This window comes from Chiloscyllium plagiosum, unplaced genomic scaffold (genome assembly GCF_037043375.1).
Source record: "Chiloscyllium plagiosum isolate Xiang-an unplaced genomic scaffold, Cpla_swu_hap1 HiC_scaffold_45, whole genome shotgun sequence".
NCBI classification, from domain to species: Eukaryota; Metazoa; Chordata; class Chondrichthyes; order Orectolobiformes; family Hemiscylliidae; genus Chiloscyllium; species Chiloscyllium plagiosum.
Window position 1 is genome coordinate 26,372,641 of NW_028270183.1, and position 25,108 is coordinate 26,397,748.

Consider the following 25,108-nt stretch of genomic DNA (forward strand, 5'->3'; position numbering starts at 1 on the left):
GGGGACAGGTCTGTCCCTGTATAACACTGGGGTACAGTCCTTGTGGGGACAGGTCTGTCACTGTATAACACTGGGGTACAGTACTCGTGGGGACAGGTCTGTCAGTGTATGACACTGGGGGACAGTACTGGTGGGGACAGGTCTGTCACTGTGTAACACTGGGGGACAGTACTTGTGGGGTCAGGTATGTCACTGAATAACACTGGGGTACTGTACTGGTGGGGACAGGTCTGTCACTGTAAAACACTGGGATACAATACTGGTGGGGACAGGTCTGTCCCTGTATAACACTGGGGTACAGTACTGGTGGGGACAGGTCTGTCCCTGTATAAAACTGGGGTACAGTACTGGTGGGGACAGGTCTGTCACTGTGTAACACTGGGGTACAGCACTGGTGGGGATCGGTCTGTCACTGTTAAACAATGGGGTACAGTACTGTTGGGGACAGGTCTGTCCCTGTATAAGGAGAAAGTGAGGTCTGCAGATGCTGGAGATCAGAGCTGAAAATGTGTTGCTGGAAAAGCGCAGCAGGCCAGGCAGCATCCAGGGAACAGGAGAATCGACATTTCGGGCATAAGCCGTTCTTCAGGAAAGGGTTGAAGAAGGGCTTATGCCCGAAACGTCGATTCTCCTGTTCCCTGGATGCTGCCTGTCCCTGTATAACACTGGGGTACAGTACTGGTGGGGACAGGTCTGTCAGCGTATAACACTGGGGTACAGTACTGGTGGGGACAGGTCTGTCACTGTCTAACACAGGGGTACATTCCTGGTGGGGATAGGTCTGTCACTGTATAACACTGGTGTACAATACTGGTGGGGACAGGTCTATCCCTGTATAACACTGGGGTACAGTACTGCTGGGGACGGGTCTGTTACTGTATAAAACTGGGGTACAGTACTGTTGGGGACAGGTCTGTCACTATATAACACTGGGGTACAGTACGAGTGGGGACAGGTCTGTCACTGTATAACACTGGGATACAGTACTGGTCGGGACAGGTCTGTCACTGTATAACACTGGGGTGCAGCACTAGTGGGGACAGGTTTGTCAGTGTATAACACTGGGGTACAGTAGTGGTGGGGACAGGTTTGTCACTATAACACTGAGCTACACTACTGGAGGGGACAGTCTGTCCCTGTATAAGACTGGGGTACAGTACTGTTGGGGATGGGTCTGTCTCTGTATAACATGGGTACAGTACTGGTGGGGACACGACTGTCACAGTAAAACATTGGGATACAGTACTGTTGGGGACAGGTCTTTCAGTGTTTAACACTGGGGGACAGTACTGGTGGGGTCAGGTTTCTCACTGTATAACACTGGGGTACAGTCCTGTTGGGGACAGGTCTGTCTCTGTATAACACTGGGGTAGTGTACTGGTGGGGACAGGTCTGTCAGTGTATAACACGGCGGTACAGTACTGTTGGGGACAGGTCTGTCACTGTATAACACTGGGGTACTGTACTGTTGGGGACAGGTCTGTCAATATAAAACACAGGGGTACAGTACTGGTGGGGACTGGTCTATCCCTGTACAACACAGGGGTACAGTACTGGTGGGGACAGGTCTATCCCTGTACAACACTGGGGTACAGTACTGGTGGGGACAGGTCTGTCAGTGTATAACACTGGTGTACAGTACTGGTGGGGACAGGTCTATCCCTGTATAACACTGGGGTATAGTACTGGTGGGGACAGGTCTATCCCTGTACAACACTGGGGTACAGTACTGGTGGGGACAGGTCTATCCCTGTATAACACTGGGGTACAGTACTGGTGGGGACGGGTCTGTCATGTATAACACTGGGGTACAGTACTGGTGGGGACAGGTCTGTCACTGTATAACACTGGGGTACAGTACTGTTGGGGACAGGTCTGTCACTGTATAACACTGGGGTATAGTACTGGTGGGGACAGGTCTGTCACTGTGTAACACTGGGGGACAGTACTGGTGGGGACAGGTCTGTCACTGTATAACACTGGGGGACATTACTGATGGGGACAGGTCTGTCATGGTATAACACTGGGGTATAGTACTGATGGGGACAGGTCTATCCCTGTATAACACTGGGGTACAGTACTGGTGGGGACAGGTCTGTCAGTGTATAACACTGGGGTACAGTACTGTTGGGGACAGGTCTGTCACTATATAACACGGGAGTACAGTACTCGTGGGGACTGGTCTGTCACTGTATTACCCTGGGGTACAATACTGGTGGGGACAGGTCTGTCACTGTATAACACTGGTGTACAGTACTGGTGGGGACAGGTCTGTCACTGTATAACACTGGGGTAAAGTACTCGTGGTTGGAAATGTGTTGCTGGAAAAGCGCAGCAGATCAGGCAGCATCCAGGGAACAGGAGAATCGACGTTTCGGGCATAAGCCCTGAAGAAGGGCTTATGCCCGAAACGTCGATTTTCCTGTTCACTGGATGCTGCCTGACCTGCTGCGCTTTTCCAGCAACACATTTCCAGCTCTGATCTCCAGCATTTGCAGACCTCACTTTCTCCTTAAAGTACTCGTGGGGACAGGTCTGTCACTGAATAACACTGGGGCACTGTACTGGTGGGACCAGGTCTGTCACTGTAAAACACTGGGATACAATACTGGTGGGGACAGGTCTGTCCCTGTATAACACTGGGGTACAGTACTGGTGGGGATGGGTCTATCACTGTATAACACTGGGGTGCAGTACTGGTGGGGACAGGTCTGTCACTGTATAACACGGGTGCAGTACTGGTGGGGACAGGTCTGTCACTGTATAACCCTGGGGTGCAGTACTGGTGGGGACAGGTCTGTCACTGTATAACACTGGGGTACAGTACTGGTGGGGACAGGTCTGTCACTGTATAACACTGGGGTACAGTACTGGTGGGGACAGGTCTATCCCTGTATAACACTGGGGTACAGTACTATTGGGGACAGGCCTATCCCTGTATAACACTGGGGTACAGTACTGGTGGGGACAGGTCTGTTACTGTATAACACTGGGGTACAGTACTGGTGGGGACAGGTCTATCCCTGTATAACACTGGGGTACAGTACTGGTGGGGACAGGTCTATCCCTGTATAACACTGGGGTACAGTACTGTTGGGGACAGGTCTGTCACTGTATAACACTGGGGTACAGTACTGTTGGGGACAGGTCTGTCACTGTATAACACTGGGGGACAGTAGTGGTGGGGACAGGTCTGTCACGGTATAACACTGGGGTATAGTACTGGTGGGGACAGGTCTATCCCTGTACAACACTGGGGTACAGCACTGGTGGGGACTGGTCTGTCAGTGTATTAAACTGTGGTACAGTACTGTTGGGGGCAGGTCTGTCCCTGTATAACACTGGGGTACAGTACTGGTGGGAACTGGTCTGTCAGTGTATAACACTGGGGTACAGGACTGGTGGGGACAGGTCTGTCACTATATAACACTGGGGTACAGTACTGGTGGGGACAGGTCTGTCACTGTATAACACTGGTGTACAGTACTGGTGGGGACAGGTCTGTCACTGTGTAACACTGGGGGACAGTACTGGTGGGGTCAGGTATGTCACTGAATAACACTGGGGTACTGTACTGGTGGGGACAGGTCTGTCACTGTAAAACACTGGGATACAATACTGGTGGGGACAGGTCTGTCCCTGTATAACACTGGGGTACAGTACTTGTGGGGACAGGTCTGTCCCTGTATAACACTGGAGTACAGCATTGGTGGGGATCGGTCTGTCACTGTTAAACAGTGGGGTACAGTACTGTTGTGGACAGGTCTGTCCCTGTATAAGGATAAAGTGAGGTCTGCAGATGCTGGAGATCAGAGCTGAAAATGTGTTGCTAGAAAAGCGCAGCAGGCCAGGCAGCATCCAGGGAACAGGAGAATCGACATTTCGGGCATAAGCCGTTTTTCAGGAAAGGGTTGAAGAAGGGCTTATGCCCGAAACGTCGATTCTCCTGTTCCCTGGATGCAGCCTGTCCCTGTATAACACTGGGGTATCGTACTGGTGGGGCAGGTCTGTCAGCCTATAACACTGGGGTACAGTACTGGTGGGGACAGGTCTGTCTGTCAGTGTATAACACTGGGGTACAGTACTGGTGGTGACGGGTCTGTCACTGTCTAACACTGGGGTACAGTACTGGTGGGGACAGGTCTGTCCCTGTATAACACTGGGGTACAGTACTTGTGGGGATAGGTCTGTCACTGTATAACACTGGTGTACAATACTGGAGGGGACAGGTCTATCCCTGTATAACACTGGGGTACAGTACTGGTGGGGACAGGTCTGTCCCTGTATAACACTGGGGTACAGTACTGGTGGGGATAGGTCTGTCACTGTATAACACTGGTGTACAATACTGGTGGGGACAGGTCTATCCCTGTATAACACTGGGGTACAGTACTGGTGGGGACAGCTCTATCCCTGTATAACACTGGGGTACAGTACTGCTGGGGACGGGTCTGTTACTGTATAAAACTGGGGTACAGTACTGTTGGGGACAGGTCTGTCACTATATAACACTGGGGTACAGTACTAGTGGGGACAGGTCTGTCACTGTATAACACTGGGATACAGTACCGGTGGGGGACAGGTCTGTCACTGTATAACACTGGGATACAGTACTGTTGGAGACAGGTCTGTCACTGTATAACACTGGGGTACAGCACTAGTGGGGACAGGTTTGTCAGTGTATAACACTGGGGTACAGTAGTGGTGGGGACAGGTTTGTCACTATAACACAGAGCTACACTACTGGAGGGGACAGTCTGTCCCTGTATAAGACTGGGGTACAGTACTGGTGGGGCAGATCTGTCACTGTATAACACTGGGGTACAGTACTGGTGGGGACAGGTCTGTCCCTGTCTAACACTGGGGTACAGTACTGGTGGGGACAGGTCTGTCACTGGAGAACACTGGGGTACAGTACTGTTGTGGACAGGTCTGTCACTGTATAACACTGTGGTACAGTACTGGTGGGGACAGGTCTGTCAGTGTATAACACGGCGGTACAGTACTGTTGGGGACAGGTCTGTCACTGTATAACACTGGGGTACAGTACTGTTGGGGACAGGTCTGTCACTGTATATCACTGGGGTATAGTACTGGTGGGGACAGGTCTGTCAGTGTATAACACTGGGGTACAGTACTGGTGGGGGCAGGTCTGTCACGGTATACCACTGGGGTACAGTACTGTTGGGGACAGGTCTGTCACTGTATAACACTGGGGTACAGTACTGTTGGGGACAGGTCTGTCACTGTATAACACTGGGGGACAGTACTGGTGGGGACAGGTCTGTCACGGTATAACACTGGGGTATAGTACTGGTGGGGACAGGTCTATCCCTGTACAACACTGGGGTACAGCACTGGTGGGGACTGGTCTGTCAGTGTATTAAACTGTGGTACAGTACTGTTGGGGGCAGGTCTGTCCCTGTATAACACTGGGGTACAGTACTGGTGGGAACTGGTCTGTCAGTGTATAACACTGGGGTACAGGACTGGTGGGGACAGGTCTGTCACTATATAACACTGGGGTACAGTACTGGTGGGGACAGGTCTGTCACTGTATAACACTGGTGTACAGTACTGGTGGGGACTGGTCTGTCACTGTGTAACACTGGGGGACAGTACTGGTGGGGTCAGGTATGTCACTGAATAACACTGGGGTACTGTACTGGTGGGGACAGGTCTGTCACTGTAAAACACTGGGATACAATACTAGTGGGGACAGGTCTGTCCCTGTATAACACTGGGGTACAGTACTGGTGGGGACAGGTCTGTCCCTGTATAACACTGGGGTACAGCATTGGTGGGGATCGGTCTGTCACTGTTAAACACTGGGGTACAGTACTGTTGTGGACAGGTCTGTCCCTGTATAAGGATAAAGTGAGGTCTGCAGATGCTGGAGATCAGAGCTGAAAATGTGTTGCTGGAAAAGCGCAGCAGGCCAGGCAGCATCCAGGGAACAGGAGAATCGACATTTCGGGCATAAGCCGTTTTTCAGGAAAGGGTTGAAGAAGGGCTTATGCCCGAAACGTCGATTCTCCTGTTCCCTGGATGCAGCCTGTCCCTGTATAACACTGGGGTATAGTACTGGTGGGGACAGGTCTGTCAGCGTATAACACTGGGGTACAGTACTGGTGGGGACAGGTCTGTCTGTCAGTGTATAACACTGGGGTACAGTACTGGTGGTGACGGGTCTGTCACTGTCTAACACTGGGGTACAGTACTGGTGGGGACAGGTCTGTCCCTGTATAACACTGGGGTACAGTACTTGTGGGGATAGGTCTGTCACTGTATAACACTGGTGTACAATACTGGTGGGGACAGGTCTATCCCTGTATAACACTGGGGTACAGTACTGGTGGGGACAGGTCTGTCCCTGTATAACACTGGGGTACAGTACTGGTGGGGATAGGTCTGTCACTGTATAACACTGGTGTACAATACTGGTGGGGACAGGTCTATCCCTGTATAACACTGGGGTACAGTACTGGTGGGGACAGGTCTATCCCTGTATAACACTGGGGTACAGTACTGCTGGGGACGGGTCTGTTACTGTATAAAACTGGGGTACAGTACTGTTGGGGACAGGTCTGTCACTATATAACACTGGGGTACAGTACTAGTGGGGACAGGTCTGTCACTGTATAACACTGGGATACAGTACTGTTGGGTACAGGTCTGTCACTGTATAACACTGGGGTACAGTACTGGTGGGGACAGGTCTGTCACTGTATAACACTGGGATACAGTACTGTTGGGGACAGGTCTGTCACTGTATAACACTGGGGTACAGCACTAGTGGGGACAGGTTTGTCAGTGTATAACACTGGGGTACAGTACTGGTTGGGACAGGTTTGTCACTATAACACAGAGCTACACTACTGGAGGGGACAGTCTATCCTTGTAAAAAACTGGGGTACAGTACTGGTGGGGATGGGTCTGTCTCTGTATAACATGGGTACAGTACTGGTGGGGACACGACTGTCACTGTAAAACATTGGGATACAGTAATGGTGGGGACAGGTCTTTCAGTGTTTAACACTGGGGGACAATACTGGTGGGGTCAGATTTCTCACTGTATAACACTGGGGTACAGTCCTGTTGGGGACAGGTCTGTCTCTGTATAACACTGGGGTAGTGTACTGGTGGGGACAGGTCTGTCAGTGTATTACACGGCGGTACAGTACTGTTGGGGACAGGTCTGTCACTGTATAACACTGGGGTACTGTACTGTTGGGGACAGGTCTGTCAATATAAAACACAGGGGTACAGTACTGGTGGGGACAGGTCTATCCCTGTACAACACAGGGGTACAGTACTGGTGCGGACAGGTCTATCCCTGTATAACACTGGGGTACAGTCCTGGTGGGGACAGGTCTGTCAGTGTATAACACTGGTGTACAGTACTGGTGGGGACAGGTCTATCCCTGTACAACACTGGGGTACAGTACTGGTGGGGACAGGTCTATCCCTGTATAACACTGGGGTACAGTACTGGTGGGGACGGGTCTGTCACTGTATAACACTGGGGTACAGTACTGGTGGGGACAGGTCTGTCACTGTATAACACTGGGGTACAGTACTGTTGGGGACAGGTCTGTCACTGTATAACACTGGGGGACAGTACTGGTGGAGACAGGTCTGTCACGGTATAACACTGGGGTACAGTACTGGTGGGGACAGGTCTGTCAGTGTATAACACTGTGGTACAGTACTGTTGGGGACAGGTCTGTCCCTATATAACACTGGGGTACAGTACTGGTGGGGACAGGTCTGTCACTATATAACACTGGGGTACAGTACTCGTGGGGACTGGTCTGTCACTGTATAACCCTGGGGTACAATACTGGTGGGGAAAGGTCTGTCACTGTATAACACTGGTGTACAGTACTGGTGGGGACAGGTCTGTCACTGTACAACACTGGGGTACAGTACTGGTGGGGACAGGTCTGTCACTGTATAACACTGGGGTAAAGTACTCGTGGTTGGAAATGTGTTGCTGGAAAAGCGCAGCAGATCAGGCAGCATCCAGGGAACAGGAGAATCGACGTTTCGGGCATAAGCCCTGAAGAAGGGCTTATGCCCGAAACGTCGATTTTCCTGTTCCCTGGATGCTGCCTGACCTGCTGCGCTTTTCCAGCAAAACATTTCCAGCTCTGATCTCCAGCATCTGCAGACCTCACTTTCTCCTTAAAGTACTTATGGGGACAGGTCTGTCACTGTATAACACTGGAGGACAGTACTGGTGGGGACACGTCTGTCACTGTATAACACTGGGGCACTGTACTGATGGGGCCAGGTCTGTCACTGTAAAACACTGGGATACAATACTGATGGGGACAGGTCTGTCCCTGTATAACACTGGGGTACAGTACTGGTGGGGATGGGTCTATCACTGTATAACACTGGGGTACAGTACTGGTGGGGACAGGTCTGGCACTGTGTAACACTGGGGGACAGTACTGGTGGGGACAGGTCTGTCACTGTATAACACGAGTGTACAGCACTGGTGGGGATGGGTCTGTCACTGTTTAACAGTGGGGTACAGTACTGTTGGGGACAGGTCTATCCCTGTGTAACACTGGGGTACAGTACTGTTGGGGACAGGTCTGTCACTGTATAACACTAGGGTACAGCACTGGTGGGGGTGGGTCTGTCACTGTTTAACAGTGGGGTACAGTACTGTTGGGGACAGGTCTGTCCCTGTATAAGGAGAAAGTGAGGTCTGCAGATGCTGGAGATCAGAGCTGAAAATGTGTTGCTGGAAAAGCGCAGCAGGTCAGGCAGCATCCAGGGAACAGGAGAATCGACGTTTCGGGCATAAGCCCTTCTTCAGGAAAGGGCTGAAGAAGGGCTTATGCCCGAAACGTCGATTCTCCTGTTCTCTGGATGCTGCCTGTCCCTGTATAACACTGGGGTATAGTACTGGTGCGGACAGGTCTGTCAGCGTATAACACTGGGGTACAGTACTGGTGGGGACAGGTCTGTCAGTGTACAACACTGGGGTACAGTACTGGTGGGGACGGGTCTGTCCCTGTATAACACTGGGGTACAGTACTGCTGGGGACGGGTCTGTCACTGTATAACACTGGGGTACAGTACTGGTGGGGACGGGTCTGTCACTGTCTAACACTGGGGTACAGTACTGGTGGGGATAGGTCTGTCACTGTATAACACTGGTGTACAATACTGCTGGGGACGGGTCTGTTACTGTATAACACTGGGGTACAGTACTGTTGGGGACAGGTCTGTCACTATATAACACTGGGGTACAGTACGGTTGGGGACAGGTCTGTCACTGTATAACACTGGGGTGCAGCACTAGTGGGGACAGGTTTGTCAGTGTATAACACTGGGGTACAGTAGTGGTGGGGACAGGTTTGTCACTATAACACTGAGCTACACTACTGGAGGGGACAGTCTGTCACTGAATAACACTGGGGCACTGTACTGATGGGGCCAGGTCTGTCACTGTAAAACACTGGGATACAATCCTGATGGGGACAGGTCTGTACCTGTATAACACTGGGGTACAGTACTGTTGGGGACAGGTCTGTCACTGTATAACACTGGGGTATAGTACTGGTGGGGACAGGTCTGTCACTGTGTAACACTGGGGGACAGTACTGGTGGGGACAGGTCTGTCACTGTATAACACTGGGGGACAGTACTGATGGGGACAGGTCTGTCACGGTATAACACTGGGGTATAGTACTGGTGGGGACAGGTCTATCCCTGTATAACACTGGGGTACAGTACTGGTGGGGACAGGTCTGTCAGTGTATAACACTGTGGTACCGTACTGTTGGGGACAGGTCTGTCCCTGTATAACACTGGGGTACAGTACTGTTGGGGACAGGTCTGTCACTATATGACACAGGAGTACAGTACTCGTGGGGACTGGTCTGTCACTGTATTACCCTGGGGTACAATACTGGTGGGGACAGGTCTGTCACTGTATAACACTGGTGTACAGTACTGGTGGGGACAGGTCTGTCACTGTATAACACTGGGGTAAAGTACTCGTGGTTGGAAATGTGTTGCTGGAAAAGCGCAGCAGATCAAGCAGCATCCAGGGAACAGGAGAATCGACGTTTCGGGCATAAGCCCTGAAGAAGGGCTTATGCCCGAAACGTCGATTTTCCTGTTCACTGGATGCTGCCTGACCTGCTGCGCTTTTCCAGCAACACATTTCCAGCTCTGATCTCCAGCATTTGCAGACCTCACTTTCTACTTAAAGTACTCGTGGGGACAGGTCTGTCACTCAATAACACTGGGGCACTGTACTGGTGGGGCCAGGTCTGTCACTGTAAAACACTGGGATACAATACTGGTGGGGACAGGTCTGTCCCTGTATAACACTGGGGTACAGTACTGGTGGGGATGGGTCTATCACTGTATAACACTGGGGTGCAGTACTGGTGGGGACAGGTCTGTCACTGTATAACACTGGGGTGCAGTACTGGTGGGGACAGGTCTGTCACTGTATAACCCTGGGGTGCAGTACTGGTGGGGACAGGTCTGTCACTGTATAACACTGGGGTACAGTACTGGTGGGGACAGGTCTGTCACTGTATAACACTGGGGTACAGTACTGGTGGGGACAGGTCTATCCCTGTATAACACTGGGGTACAGTACTAGTGGGGACAGGTCTATCCCTGTATAACACTGGGGTACAGTACTGGTGGGGACAGGTCTGTTACTGTATAACACTGGGGTACAGTACTGGTGGGGACAGGTCTATCCCTGTATAACACTGGGGTACAGTACTGGTGGGGACAGGTCTATCCCTGTATAACACTGGGGTACAGTACTGGTGGGGACGGGTCTGTTACTGTATAACACTGGGGTACAGTACTGTTGGGGACAGGTCTGTCACTGTATAACACTGGTGTACAGTACGGTTGGGGACAGGTCTGTCACTGTATAACTCTGGGGTACAGTACTGGTGGGGACAGGTCTGTCACTGTATAACACGGGGGTACAGTACTGGTGGGGTACGGGTCTGTCCCTGTATAACACTGGGGTACAGTACTGGTGGGGTACGGGTCTGTCCCTGTAAAACACTGGGGTACAGTATTGTTGGGGACAGGTCTGTCAGTGTGGAACGGTGGACACTGTGCTCCTGATTTTTTGGCGAGAATTGCTGAGTAGGAAGTTGATTCCGTTTCTCTGACTTGTTCTGATATTATTATGGTCAATTAAAGAAAACAAGTTCCTCCCCCCTCCCCAGCCGTAGCCCCACCCTTACAGCCTGTTATTGAATTGTTGGAGTACTGGTGGGGATGGGTGTACCACTGTATAACACTGTGGAACAGTACTGGTGGGGACAGGTCTGTCCCTGTATAACACTGGGGTACAGTACTGGTGGGGACAGATCTGTCACTGTATAACACTGGGGTACAGTACTGGTGGGGACAGGTCTGTCCCTGTCTAACACTGGGGTACAGTACTGGTGGGGACAGGTCTGTCACTGGAGAACACTGGGGTACAGTACTGTTGTGGACAGGTCTGTCACTGTATAACACTGTGGTACAGTACTGGTGGGGACTGGTTTGTCCCTGTATAACACTGGGGTACAGTACTGGAGGGGACAGATCTGTTACTGTATAACACTGGGGTACAGTACTGGTGGGGACAGGTCTGTCCCTGTATATAACTGGGGTACAGTACTGGTGGGGACAGATCTGTCACTGTATAACACTGGGGTACAGTACTGGTGGGGACAGGTCTATCCCGTATAACACTGGGGTACAGTACTGTTGGGGACAGGTCTGTCACTGTATATCACTGGGGTATAGTACTGGTGGGGACAGGTCTGTCAGTGTATAACACTGGGGTACAGTACTGGTGGGGGCAGGTCTGTCACGGTATACCACTGGGGTACAGTACTGTTGGGGACAGGTCTGTCACTGTATAACACTGGGGTACAGTACTGTTGGGGACAGGTCTGTCACTGTATAACACTGGGGGACAGTACTGGTGGGGACAGGTCTGTCACGGTATAACACTGGGGTATAGTACTGGTGGGGACAGGTCTATCCCTGTACAACACTGGGGTACAGCACTGGTGGGGACTGGTCTGTCAGTGTATTAAACTGTGGTACAGTACTGTTGGGGGCAGGTCTGTCCCTGTATAACACTGGGGTACAGTACTGGTGGGAACTGGTCTGTCAGTGTATAACACTGGGGTACAGGACTGGTGGGGACAGGTCTGTCACTATATAACACTGGGGTACAGTACTGGTGGGGACAGGTCTGTCACTGTATAACACTGGTGTACAGTACTGGTGGGGACAGGTCTGTCAGTGTATAACACTGGGGGACAGTACTGGTGGGGACAGGTCTGTCACTGTGTAACACTGGGGGACAGTACTGGTGGGGTCAGGTATGTCACTGAATAACACTGGGGTACTGTACTGGTGGGGACAGGTCTGTCACTGTAAAACACTGGGATACAATACTGGTGGGGACAGGTCTGTCCCTGTATAACACTGGGGTACAGTACTGGTGGGGACAGGTCTGTCCCTGTATAACACTGGGGTACAGCACTGGTGGGGATCGGTCTGTCACTGTTAAACAGTGGGGTACAGTACTGTTGTGGACAGGTCTGTCCCTGTATAAGGATAAAGTGAGGTCTGCAGATGCTGGAGATCAGAGCTGAAAATGTGTTGCTGGAAAAGCGCAGCAGGCCAGGCAGCATCCAGGGAACAGGAGAATCGACATTTCGGGCATAAGCCGTTTTTCAGGAAAGGGTTGAAGAAGGGCTTATGCCCGAAACGTCGATTCTCCTGTTCCCTGGATGCAGCCTGTCCCTGTATAACACTGGGGTATAGTACTGGTGGGGACAGGTCTGTCAGCGTATAACACTGGGGTACAGTACTGGTGGGGACAGGTCTGTCTGTCAGTGTATAACACTGGGGTACAGTACTGGTGGGGACGGGTTGTCACTGTCTAACACTGGGGTACAGTACTGGTTATGGACAGGTCTGTCCCTGTATAACACTGGGGTACAGTACTTGTGGGGATAGGTCTGTCACTGTATAACACTGGTGTACAATACTGGTGGGGACAGGTCTATCCCTGTATAACACTGGGGTACAGTACTGGTGGGGACAGGTCTGTCCCTGTATAACACTGGGGTACAGTACTGGTGGGGATAGGTCTGTCACTGTATAACACTGGTGTACAATACTGGTGGAGACAGGTCTATCCCTGTATAACACTGGGGTACAGTACTGGTGGGGACAGGTCTATCCCTGTATAACACTGGGGTACAGTACTGCTGGGGACGGGTCTGTTACTGTATAAAACTGGGGTACAGTACTGTTGGGGACAGGTCTGTCACTATATAACACTGGGGTACAGTACTAGTGGGGACAGGTCTGTCACTGTATAACACTGGGATACAGTACTGTTGGGGACAGGTCTGTCACTGTATAACACTGGGGTACAGCACTAGTGGGGACAGGTTTGTCAGTGTATAACACTGGGGTACAGTAGTGGTGGGGACAGGTTTGTCACTATAACACTGAGCTACATTACTGGAGGGGACAGTCTGTCCCTGTATAAGACTGGGGTACAGTACTGGTGGGGACGGGTCTATCCTTGTAAAAAACTGGGGTACAGTACTGTTGGGGATGGGTCTGTCTCTGTATAACATGGGTACAGTACTGGTGGGGACACGACTGTCACTGTAAAACATTGGGATACAGTACTGGTGGGGACAGGTCTTTCAGTGTTTAACACTGGGGGACAATACTGGTGGGGTCAGATTTCTCACTGTATAACACTGGGGTACAGTCCTGTTGGGGACAGGTCTGTCTCTGTATAACACTGGGGTAGTGTACTGGTGGGGACAGGTCTGTCAGTGCATTACACGGCGGTACAGTATTGTTGGGGACAGGTCTGTCACTGTATAACACTGGGGTACTGTACTGTTGGGGACAGGTCTGTCAATATAAAACACAGGGGTACAGTACTGGTGGGGACAGGTCTATCCCTGTACAACACAGGGGTACAGTACTGGTGGGGACAGGTCTGTCAGTGTATAACACTGGTGTACAGTACTGGTGGGGACAGGTCTATCCCTGTACAACACTGGGGTACAGTACTGGTGGGGACGGGTCTGTCACTGTATAACACTGGGGTACAGTACTGGTGGGGACAGGTCTGTCACTGTATAACACTGGGGTACAGTACTGTTGGGGACAGGTCTGTCACTGTATAACACTGGGGTACAGTACTGGTGGGGACAGGTCTATCCCTGTATAACACTGGGGTACAGTACTGGTGGGGACGGGTCTGTCACTGTATAACACTGGGGTACAGTACTGGTGGGGACAGGTCTGTCACTGTATAACACTGGGGTACAGTACTGTTGGGGACAGGTCTGTCACTGTATAACACTGGGGGACAGTACTGGTGGGGACAGGTCTGTCACGGTATAACACTGGGGTACAGTACTGGTGGGGACAGGTCTGTCAGTGTATAACACTGTGGTACAGTACTGTTGGGGACAGGTCTGTCCCTATATAACACTGGGGTACAGTACTGGTGGGGACAGGTCTGTCACTATATAACACAGGAGTACAGTACTCGTGGGGACTGGTCTGTCACTGTATAACCCTGGGGTACAATACTGGTGGGGAAAGGTCTGTCACTGTATAACACTGGTGTACAGTACTTGTGGGGACAGGTCTGTCACTGTACAACACTGGGGTACAGTACTGGTGGGGCCAGGTCTGTCACTGTATAACACTGGGGTAAAGTACTCGTGGTTGGAAATGTGTTGCTGGAAAAGCGCAGCAGATCAGGCAGCATCCAGGGAACAGGAGAATCGACGTTTCGGGCATAAGCCCTGAAGAAGGGCTTATGCCCGAAACGTCGATTTTCCTGTTCCCTGGATGCTGCCTGACCTGCTGCGCTTTTCCAGCAACACATTTCCAGCTCTGATCTCCAGCATCTGCAGACCTCACTTTCTCCTTAAAGTACTCGTGGGGACAAGTCTGTCACTGTATAACACTGGGGGACAGTACTGGTGGGGACAGGTCTGTCACTGTATAACACTGGGGCACTGTACTGATGGGGCCAGGTCTGTCACTGTAAAACACTGGGATACAATACTGATGGGGACAGGTCTGTCCCTGTATAACACTGGGGTACAGTACTGGTGGGGATGGGTCTATCACTGTATAACACTGGGGTACAGTACTGGTGGGGACAGGTCTGGCACTGTGTAACACTGGGGGACAGTACTGGTGGGGACAGGTCTGTCACTGTATAACACGAGGGTACAGCACTGGTGGGGATGGGTCTGTCACTGTTTAACAGTGGGGTACAGTACTGTTGGGGACAGGTCTGTCCCTGTATAAGGAGAAAGTGAGGTCTGCAGATGCTGGAGATCAGAGCTGAAAATGTGTTGCTGGAAAAGCGCAGTAGGTCAGGCAGCATCCAGGGAACAGGAGAATCGACGTTTCGGGCATAAGCCCTTCTTCAGGAAAGGGCTGAAGAAGGGCTTATGCCCGAAACGTCGATTCTCCTGTTCTCTGGATGCTGCCTGTCCCTGTATAACACTGGGGTATAGTACTGGTGCGGACAGGTCTGTCAGCGTATAACACTGGGGTACAGTACTGGTGGGGACAGGTCTGTCAGTGTATAACACTGGGGTACAGTACTGGTGGGGACGGGTCTGTCCCTGTATAACACTGGGGTACAGTACTGCTGGGGACGGGTCTGTCACTGTATAACACTGGGGTACAGTACTGGTGGGGACGGGTCTGTCACTGTCTAACACTGGGGTACAGTACTGGTGGGGATAGGTCTGTCACTGTATAACACTGGTGTACAATACTGCTGGGGACGGGTCTGTTACTGTATAACACTGGGGTACAGTACTGTTGGGGACAGGTCTGTCACTATATAACACTGGGGTACAGTACGGTTGGGGACAGGTCTGTCACTGTATAACACTGGGGTACAGTACTGGTGGGGACGGGTCTGTCCCTGTATAACACTGGGGTACAGTACTGGTGGGGTACGGGTCTGTCACTGTATAACACTAGGGTACAGCACTGGTGGGGATGGGTCTGTCACTGTTTAACAGTGGGGTACAGTACTGTTGGGGACAGGTCTGTCCCTGTATAAGGAGAAAGTGAGGTCTGCAGATGCTGGAGATCAGAGCTGAAAATGTGTTGCTGTAAAAGCGCAGCAGGTCAGGCAGCATCCAGGGAACAGAGAATCGACGTTTCGGGCATAAGCCCTTCTTCAGGAAAGGGCTGAAGAAGGACTTATGCCCGAAACGTCGATTATCCTGTTCCCTGGATGCTGCCTGTCAATGTAGAACACTGGGGTATAGTACTGGTGGGGACAGGTCTGTCAGCGTATAACACTGGGGTACAGTACTGGTGGGGACAGGTCTGTCAGCGTATAACACTGGGGTACAGTACTGGTGGGGACGGGTCTGTCCCTGTATAACACTGGGGTACAGTACTGGTGGAGACAGGTCTATCCCTGTATAACACTGGGGTACAGTACTGCTGGGGACGGGTCTGTTACTGTATAACACTGGGGTACTGTACTGTTGGGGATAGGTCTGTCACTGTATAACACTGGGGTACAGTACTGTTGGGGATAGGTCTGTCACTGTATAACACTGGGGTACAGTACTGGTGGGGGATAGGTCTGTCACTGTATAACACTGGTGTACAATACTGGTGGAGACAGGTCTGTCACTGTATAACACTGGGGTACAGTACTGGTGGAGACAGGTCTATCCCTGTATAACACTGGGGTACAGTACTGCTGGGGACGGGTCTGTTACTGTTTAACACTGGGGTACTGTACTGTTGGGGACAGGTCTGTCACTATATAACACTAGGTTACAGTACTGGTGGGGACAGGTCTGTTACTGTATAACACTGGGGTACAGTACTGTTGGGGACAGGTCTGTCACTGTATAACACTGGGGTACAGTACGGTTGGGGACAGGTCTGCCACTGTATAACACTGGTGTACAGTACTGGTGGGGACAGGTCTGTCACTGTATAACTCTGGGGTACAATACTGGTGGGGACAGGTCTGTCACTGTATAACTCTGGGGTACAGTACTGGTGGGGACAGGTCTGTCACTGTATAACACTGGGGTACAGTACTGGTGGGGTACGGGTCTGTCCCTGTATAACATTGGGGTACAGTACTGGTGGGGACAGGTCTGTCACTGTATAACACTGTGGTACAATACTGGTGGGGACAGGTCTGTCACTGTATAACACTGGGGTACAGTACTGGTGGGGACAGGTCTGTCACTGTATAACACTGGGGTACAGTACTGGTGGGGACAGGTCTGTCACTGTATAACACTGGGGTACAGTACTGGTGGGGACTGGTCTGTCAGTGTATAACACTGTGGTACAGTACTGGTGGGGACTGGTTTGTCCCTGTATAACACTGGGGTACAGTACTGGTGGGGACAGGTCTGTCACTGTATAACACTGGGGTATAGTGGTGGGGACAGGTCTGTCACTGTATAACACTAGGATACAGTACTGGTGGGGTCAGGTCTGTCCCTGTATAACACTGGGGTACAGTACTGGTGCGGTACGGGTCTGTCCCTGTATAACACTGGGGTACAGTACTGGTCGGGTACGGGTCTGTCACTGTATAACGCTGGGCTACAGTATTGTTGGGGACAGGTCTGTCACTGTATAACACTGGTGTACAGTACTGGTGGGGTACAGGTCTGTTACTGTATAACACTGGGGTACAGTACTGTTGGGGACAGGTCTGTCACTGTATAACACTGGGGTACAGTACGGTTGGGGACAGGTCTGCCACTGTATAACACTGGTGTACAGTACTGGTGGGGACAGGTCTGTCACTGTATAACTCTGGGGTACAATACTGGTGGGGACAGGTCTGTCACTGTATAACTCTGGGGTACAGTACTGGTGGGGACAGGTCTGTCACTGTATAACACTGGGGTACAGTACTGGTGGGGTACGGGTCTGTCCCTGTATAACATTGGGGTACAGTACTGGTGGGGACAGGTCTGTCACTGTATAACACTGTGGTACAATACTGGTGGGGACAGGTCTGTCACTGTATAACACTGGGGTACAGTACTGGTGGGGACAGGTCTGTCACTGTATAACACTGGGGTACAGTACTGGTGGGGACAGGTCTGTCACTGTATAACACTGGGGTACAGTACTGGTGGGGACTGGTCTGTCAGTGTATAACACTGTGGTACAGTACTGGTGGGGACTGGTTTGTCCCTGTATAACACTGGGGTACAGTACTGGTGGGGACAGGTCTGTCACTGTATAACACTGGGGTATAGTGGTGGGGACAGGTCTGTCACTGTATAACACTAGGATACAGTACTGGTGGGGTCAGGTCTGTCCCTGTATAACACTGGGGTACAGTACTGGTGCGGTACGGGTCTGTCCCTGTATAACACTGGGGTACAGTACTGGTGGGGTACGGGTCTGTCACTGTATAACACTGGGCTACAGTATTGTTGGGGACAGGTCTGTCACTGTATAACACTGGTGTACAGTACTGGTGGGGTACAGGTCTGTCACTGTATAACACTGGGGTACAGTACTGGTGGGGTACGGGTCTGTCCCTGTATAACACTGGGGTACAGTACTGGTGGGGTATGGGTCTGTCCCTGTATAACACTGGTGTACAGTACTGGTGAGGTACGGGTCTGTCCCTGTATAACACTGGGCTACAGTATTGTTGGGGACAGGTCTGTCAGTGTGGAATGGTGGACACTGTGCTCCTGATTTTTTTGGTGAGAATTGTTGAGGAGGAAGTTGATTCCGTTTCTCTGACTTGTTCTGATATTATTATGGTCAATTAAAGAAAACAAGTTCCTCCCCCCTCCCCAGCCGTAGCCCCACCCTTACAGCCTGTTATTGAATTGTTGGAGACCAGGCACCACATGTTTACTCAGCACGTCCTGCAGTTTCCGTCTGTGTGGGAAAGACTATTGTTTCATTTGCTGGTTCCCTTCCCATACCAAAATTATTCATTGAGAATTGCTTTTACTCTTACTCACAGCCTCTCATCATGGTCAATCGATGAAGACATCTGATGATTAATCTCCATATCTCCACCTCCCCCTGCTAATTGTTAGGTCAAGATAGCTCATTACATTGTAGTTGTGAACGTTGGAGCTGATTACCCTCAGGCATTGAGCTCTGAGGGTGACATCGTCAAAAGGACAGAGTAACATCCCGTTTGGCATTGCCATCGCGAATTGGTCACACAGCCAGAGAGTGATGGTTGAGAATCATACAATCCAGGGCACTCAGACCCATGTGAAACATCCCACTCAGACCCATCGCCTACCCTAACACTGTATCCCTGCATCTCCCATGGCAAATTCACCTCGCCTGCACACCCCTGCACACTGTGGGACAATTTACCCCGGCAAAGTCAGCTGACCTGCACATGTTTGGACAGTGGGAGGAAACTGGAGCACCCGGAGGAAACCCACGCAGACACGGGTTTGGATCGGGTAAACAGACAAGGGTCAGGGTCGGGGAGTCCAGAACTAGAGGGCATAGGTTTAGGGTGAGAGGGGAAAGATATAAAAGAGACCTAAGGGGCAACGTTTTCACACAGAGGGTGGTACATGTATGGAATGAGCTGCCAGAGGAAGTGGTGGAGGCTGGTACAATTACAACATTTAAGAGGCATTTGGATGTGTATATGAATAGGAAGGGTTTGGAGGGATATGGACCAGGTGCTGGCAGGTGGGACTAGATTGGGTTGGGATATCTGGACGGGTTGGACCGAAGGGTCTGTTTGCGTGCTGTACATCTCTATGACTCTAATATGCAAAGTTGCCTGAGGGTGATATCCAACACAGGTCCCTGGTGCTGTCCAGCAGAACTGAGGCACCGTGCCACCCGTCAAACACAAATATGGACCTGACCGTGTTACTCTTCCCTGTGGGGTGATCCCCACCGTCCTGGGACATTATTGTCCAACGGGAAAGCAAGCTAAGTGTGAGGGATGATGGGTCGAGAGTCAGTTTAATGCTGGAAAGTTTGGCCAGTCACCATCCTCCTTCACTGATGTGAACCTTTGAAGGTTAAACTTGAACCAAACTCTTCAAAGCCAAGAGAGGAGAACACAGCAAAGGAGTGAGGGAGGGAGGGGGAATTCAGTGCAGAAAACTTCCTGTCACTGATCAATCTGTAACCTGATAGTAACTGATCATTATGGAAGATATTTAAACAAATCACATCAAGGCTTTGGTTAGAATTGTATAGTTTGGAACCGACCCAACATTCAAAATAATTATAACAATCGAATCACCCACCACTCCTTCTCCCAAACTGAAGCCAATGTTTAACCCCATGTTGTTGAGACAAGTTCTGGACACAAACGGTTCTGTTTTTTTCCCAGTGGCCTTCAGTGTTTTTCTGCTAACTGTCCCCCACTCACCCACGGTCCCCTGTCACTGCAAAGCCAGAACGTCCCCCTCACATCCACTCCCTGTCTATACCCACCCCCTCACCCTCCCACCACAACCCACCGCAACACGGCATTCTCCACTGCAAGCTCATCCTCATCCCCATCCCCATCCCCATTCCCAACCCAAACTCCATCCCCAAGCCCATCCCAATCTCCATCCCCATGCACATCCCAATCTCCATCCCCATCCCCATCCCCATCCCATCTCCATCCCCATCCCCATGCCCATCCCAATCTCCATCCCCATCCCCATCCCAATCTCCATCCCCATCCCATCTCCATCCCCATCCCAATCTCCATCCCCATCCCCATTCCCATCCCCATCCCCATCCCCATCCCACTCTCCATCCCCATCCCCATCCCACTCTCCATCCCCATCCCCATCCCCATCCCCATCCCCATCTCCATCCCCATCTCCATCCCCATGCCCATCCCAAACTCCTTCCCCATCCCCATGCCCATCCCAAACTCCATCTCCATCCCCATCCCCATCTCCATCCCCTTGCCTATCCAAACTCCATCCCCAAACCCATCCCATCTCCATCTCCATCCCCATACCAATCTCAATCTCCATTCCCATCCCCATCTCCATCTCCATCCCCATGCCTATCCCAAACTCCATCCCCAAACCCATCCCATCTCCATCTCCATCCCCATATCCATCCCCAAACCCATCCCCATTCACATCCACATTCCCATGCCCATCCCCATCCTAATTCCCCACCATCATCCCCATTCCCATCCCAAACGCCATCGCCAATCTCCATCCCCAAACCCATCGCCATTTCCATCCTCATGTCCATCCCCATTCACATCCCTATCCCTAAACCCATCCCAAACTCCATCCCCATCCCCATCCCCATCCCATGCCCAACCCAAACTCCATCCCCAAACCCATCCCCATTCCCATTCCCATTCCCATCCCATCACCATTCTCATCCCCATCATCATCCCCATGCCCATCCCAAACTCCATCCCCAAACCCATCCCCATTCCCATCCCCAATCCTCATCCCAAACTCCAACCCTAAACTCATTCCCATTCCCATTCCCATCCTATCCCCAACCCCATTCCTATCCCAAACTCCTTCCCAATCCCCATTCCAGACTACGTCCCCAAGCCCATTCCCACCCCAATTTCCATCCTCATTCCCATTCTCATCCCCAACCCCATCCCATTTCCCATCCCCAAACCCACTTTGTCCCAGATAAATGACAAAATTCCCAGCAGGAGGCGAGAGGATCGCTGTGGGAAGCAGACTCAAAGCCAGGTCCAGGGCTGCTCCGGAATCAGAGCAAGTGGAGCAAAGGAGAGAAAGAGAGATGGGAAGAGAGAGAAACAGAAAGGGAGTAATGAGACAAAGAGCAATGGAAAGTTGGAAGTGAAAAGAAAGGGACAAAGAGAGAGAAAGGTGAAATGGAGAGTGGGGAAGATCAAGAGGAGAACAGAAAGAGAGGAGAAGGTTTGAGAGAAAAGGACGGAGTGGGAACAGAGAAAGAAAGGGAGGAATGAGGGAAGGAAACAATGAGGGAAAGAGAGGGAGAAGAAAGATAAAGTGTGGCGCAAGAGAGAGAAAGGTCAGCAGAGAGCAAGAGAAAGAAAAAGAAAATAAGGTATGTGAGAGAGAGAGAGAGAGAGAGAAGGAAGGAACTAGCAGAAGACAGAAAGAAAGAGGGGGAGAAGGAAAGAATAAGAGAGAAAGATAGAGAAAAATAAAAGGAAAGTGAAAGGGAAAGAAAAGGAGAGACAGAGAAAGGGAGGGGGAATAAGAGAGAAAAGAGGGGCAGAGAGAGAAAGAGATACGGAACCGACATGAGCTGTTATTAAAGCCAGCAGCAGCATTTTAGTGAGAGAGACAAACTCCTGCCTACCGTCAGGAAGCACACATTCTGGAAGTGACCTCCACTTGTGTGTAAGAAGGAGTCAGTCAATAAACAGTGCAGGAAGCTCCACCGTCAGTGTATTACTCAGACAGCGTACAGCTACAATTCCTCACCACGCTCTGTCAAACTGCTCCTGAAAGAGCCAGCTGTTGCTGGACTGCGGGAGAGAGGTTTCGTCGCTCCCTGGAACAGCATTGTTCTGGCCAGGAGAGAGTGTGGGGCCTAGTTGGAGAAAATACCACCCACCAGTCAATCACCATGACGAAGGAGGGGTTGTCGCGGCTGGACACGACACTCAATGTTAAACCAAGACCCCAGTGCCCTCCCAGATCAGCACGACAGATGTGTAGCACTCTGAGGAGAGGAGGGGATACACTGTCAATGTCCCAGAAACTTTCAATCCTCCAGGCACTGCCACCAAAGCTGATTAAATTTCATTTGTTGAGTGTTCAGGCTGGGCATGTGGAAACAGAGGGTCTCAGCTTCCACACCATAATAAAGGAGGGAAGGTCCTGGAGTCGACGGCTCAGGACCAAATGATTAAGTGGGAAGATTAGGTCATATTTAATTGGCATCAACTTTGTGAGGAGTTCAGGGATGGCTGGATAGGGGAGTTGTCATGGATATTGTCCACATGGACTCCCAGAAGCCACTGGTTAGGGTTACTCACACAGGGTTGTTGGTAAACCAGAGAGGGCACGCTGTGGGAGGGGAAAGTTAGGACATGCGAGGACATCAGGAGAAACCGCAGCCGTCAGCAGGAAGGGAATTTTGACAGTGGGACTCCTGGAATGATCACATAGAGAGTGAGTGTCTCAGCACAGAAACAGGAATCATCTGAATGTGGGGATGGTCACTGAAGGAACATCATGATGGTCTGGTTAGGAATCATGGTCCGGACCAGCTCACTGTGACGGTCAATATTGTCTCACTGTTACGGTCAGTATCACCTCACTGTGATGATCAGTATCAGCTTACTGTGACGGTCAGTGACAGCTCACTATGATGGTCAGTATCAGCTCACTGTGACGGTCAGTGACAGCTCACTGTGATGGTCAGTATCAGCTCACTGTGACGGTCAGTGACAGCTCACTATGATGGTCAGTATCAGCTCACTGTGACGGTCAGTGACAGCTCACTATGATGGTCAGTATCAGCTCACTGTGACGGTCAGTGACAGCTCACTGTGATGGTCAGTATCAGCTCACTGTGACGGTCAGTGACAGCTCACTATGATGGTCAGTATCAGCTCACTGTGACGGTCAGTGACAGCTCACTATGATGGTCAGTATCAGCTCACTGTGACGGTCAGTGACAGCTCACTATGATGGTCAGTATCAGCTCACTGTGACGGTCAGTGTCAGCTCACTGTGATGGTCAGTATCAGCTCACTGTGATGGTCAGTGGCAGCTCACTGTGACAGTCAGTGTCAGCTCTCTGTGATGGTCAGTATCAGCTCACTGTGACGGTCAGTGACAGCTCACTGTGACGGTCAGTAGCAGCTCACTGTGACGGTCAGTGACAGCTCACTGTGACGGTCAGTATCAGCTCACTGTGATGGTCAGTAGCAGCTCAATGTGACGGTCAGTGACAGCTCACTGTGATGGTCAGTATCAGCTCACTGTGACGGTCAGTGACAGCTCACTGTGATAGTCAGTGTAAGCTCACTGTGATGGTCAGTGACAGCTCACTGTGACGGTCAGTGACAGCTCACTGTGACGGTCAGTATCAGCTCACTGTGATGGTCAGTAGCAGCTCAATGTGACGGTCAGTGACAGCTCACTGTGACGGTCAGTAGCAGCTCACTGTGACGGTCAGTGACAGCTCACTGTGACGGTCAGTATCAGCTCACTGTGATGGTCAGTAGCAGCTCAATGTGACGGTCAGTGACAGCTCACTGTGACGGTCAGTATCAGCTCACTGTGACGGTCAGTGACAGCTCACTGTGATGGTCAGTGACAGCTCACTGTGATGGTCAGTATCAGCTCACTGTGATGGTCAGTATCAGCTCACTGTGACGGTCAGTATCAGCTCACTGTGACGGTCAGTGTCAGCTCACTGTGATGGTCAGTAGCAGCTCAATGTGACGGTCAGTGACAGCTCACTGTGACGGTCAGTATCAGCTCACTGTGACGGTCAGTGACAGCTCACTGTGATGGTCAGTGTCAGCTCACTGTGATGGTCAGTATCAGCTCACTGTGACGGTCAGTGACAGCTCACTGTGACAGTCAGTATCAGCTCACTGTGACGGTTAGTGACAGCTCACTGTGAGGGTCAGTATCAGCTCACTGTGACGGTCAGTGACAGAGCACTGTTATGGTCAGTATCTGCTCACTGTGACGGTCAGCATCAGCTCACTGTGATGGTCAGTGGCAGCTCACTGTGACTGTCAGTATCAGCTCACTGTGACGGTCAGTATCCGCTCACTGTGATGGTCAGTGTCAGCTCACTGTGACGGTCAGTATCAGCTCACTGTGACGGTCAGTGACAGCTCACTGAGATGGTCAGTATTAGCTCACTGTGATGGTCAGTATAAGCCCACTGTGATGGTCAGTATCAGCTCACTGTGAGGGTCAGTATAAGCCCACTGTGATGGTCAGTGACAGCTCACTGTGACGGTCAGTGACAGCTCACTGTATTGGTCAGTATCAGCTCACTGTGACGGTCAGTATCAGCTCACTGTGACGGTCAGTGACAGCTCACTGAGACGGTCAGTATCAGCTCACTGTGACGG

At 51.2% G+C, this 25,108-nt stretch overlaps 1 protein-coding gene across 1 annotated transcript in view; it reads right to left on the reverse strand.

Moving 5' to 3' along the window:
* Positions 1 to 22,559, reverse strand: part of LOC122552437 (volume-regulated anion channel subunit LRRC8C-like) — a 133,386-nt gene extending 110,827 nt beyond the window's left edge. Inside the window, exon 1 of the mRNA XM_087983213.1 lies at positions 22,363 to 22,559. The gene's annotated coding sequence lies outside the window, so the exon portion shown is untranslated. The remainder of the gene's footprint in view (positions 1 to 22,362) is intronic.
* Between the last annotated feature and the right edge of the window lie 2,549 nt (positions 22,560 to 25,108).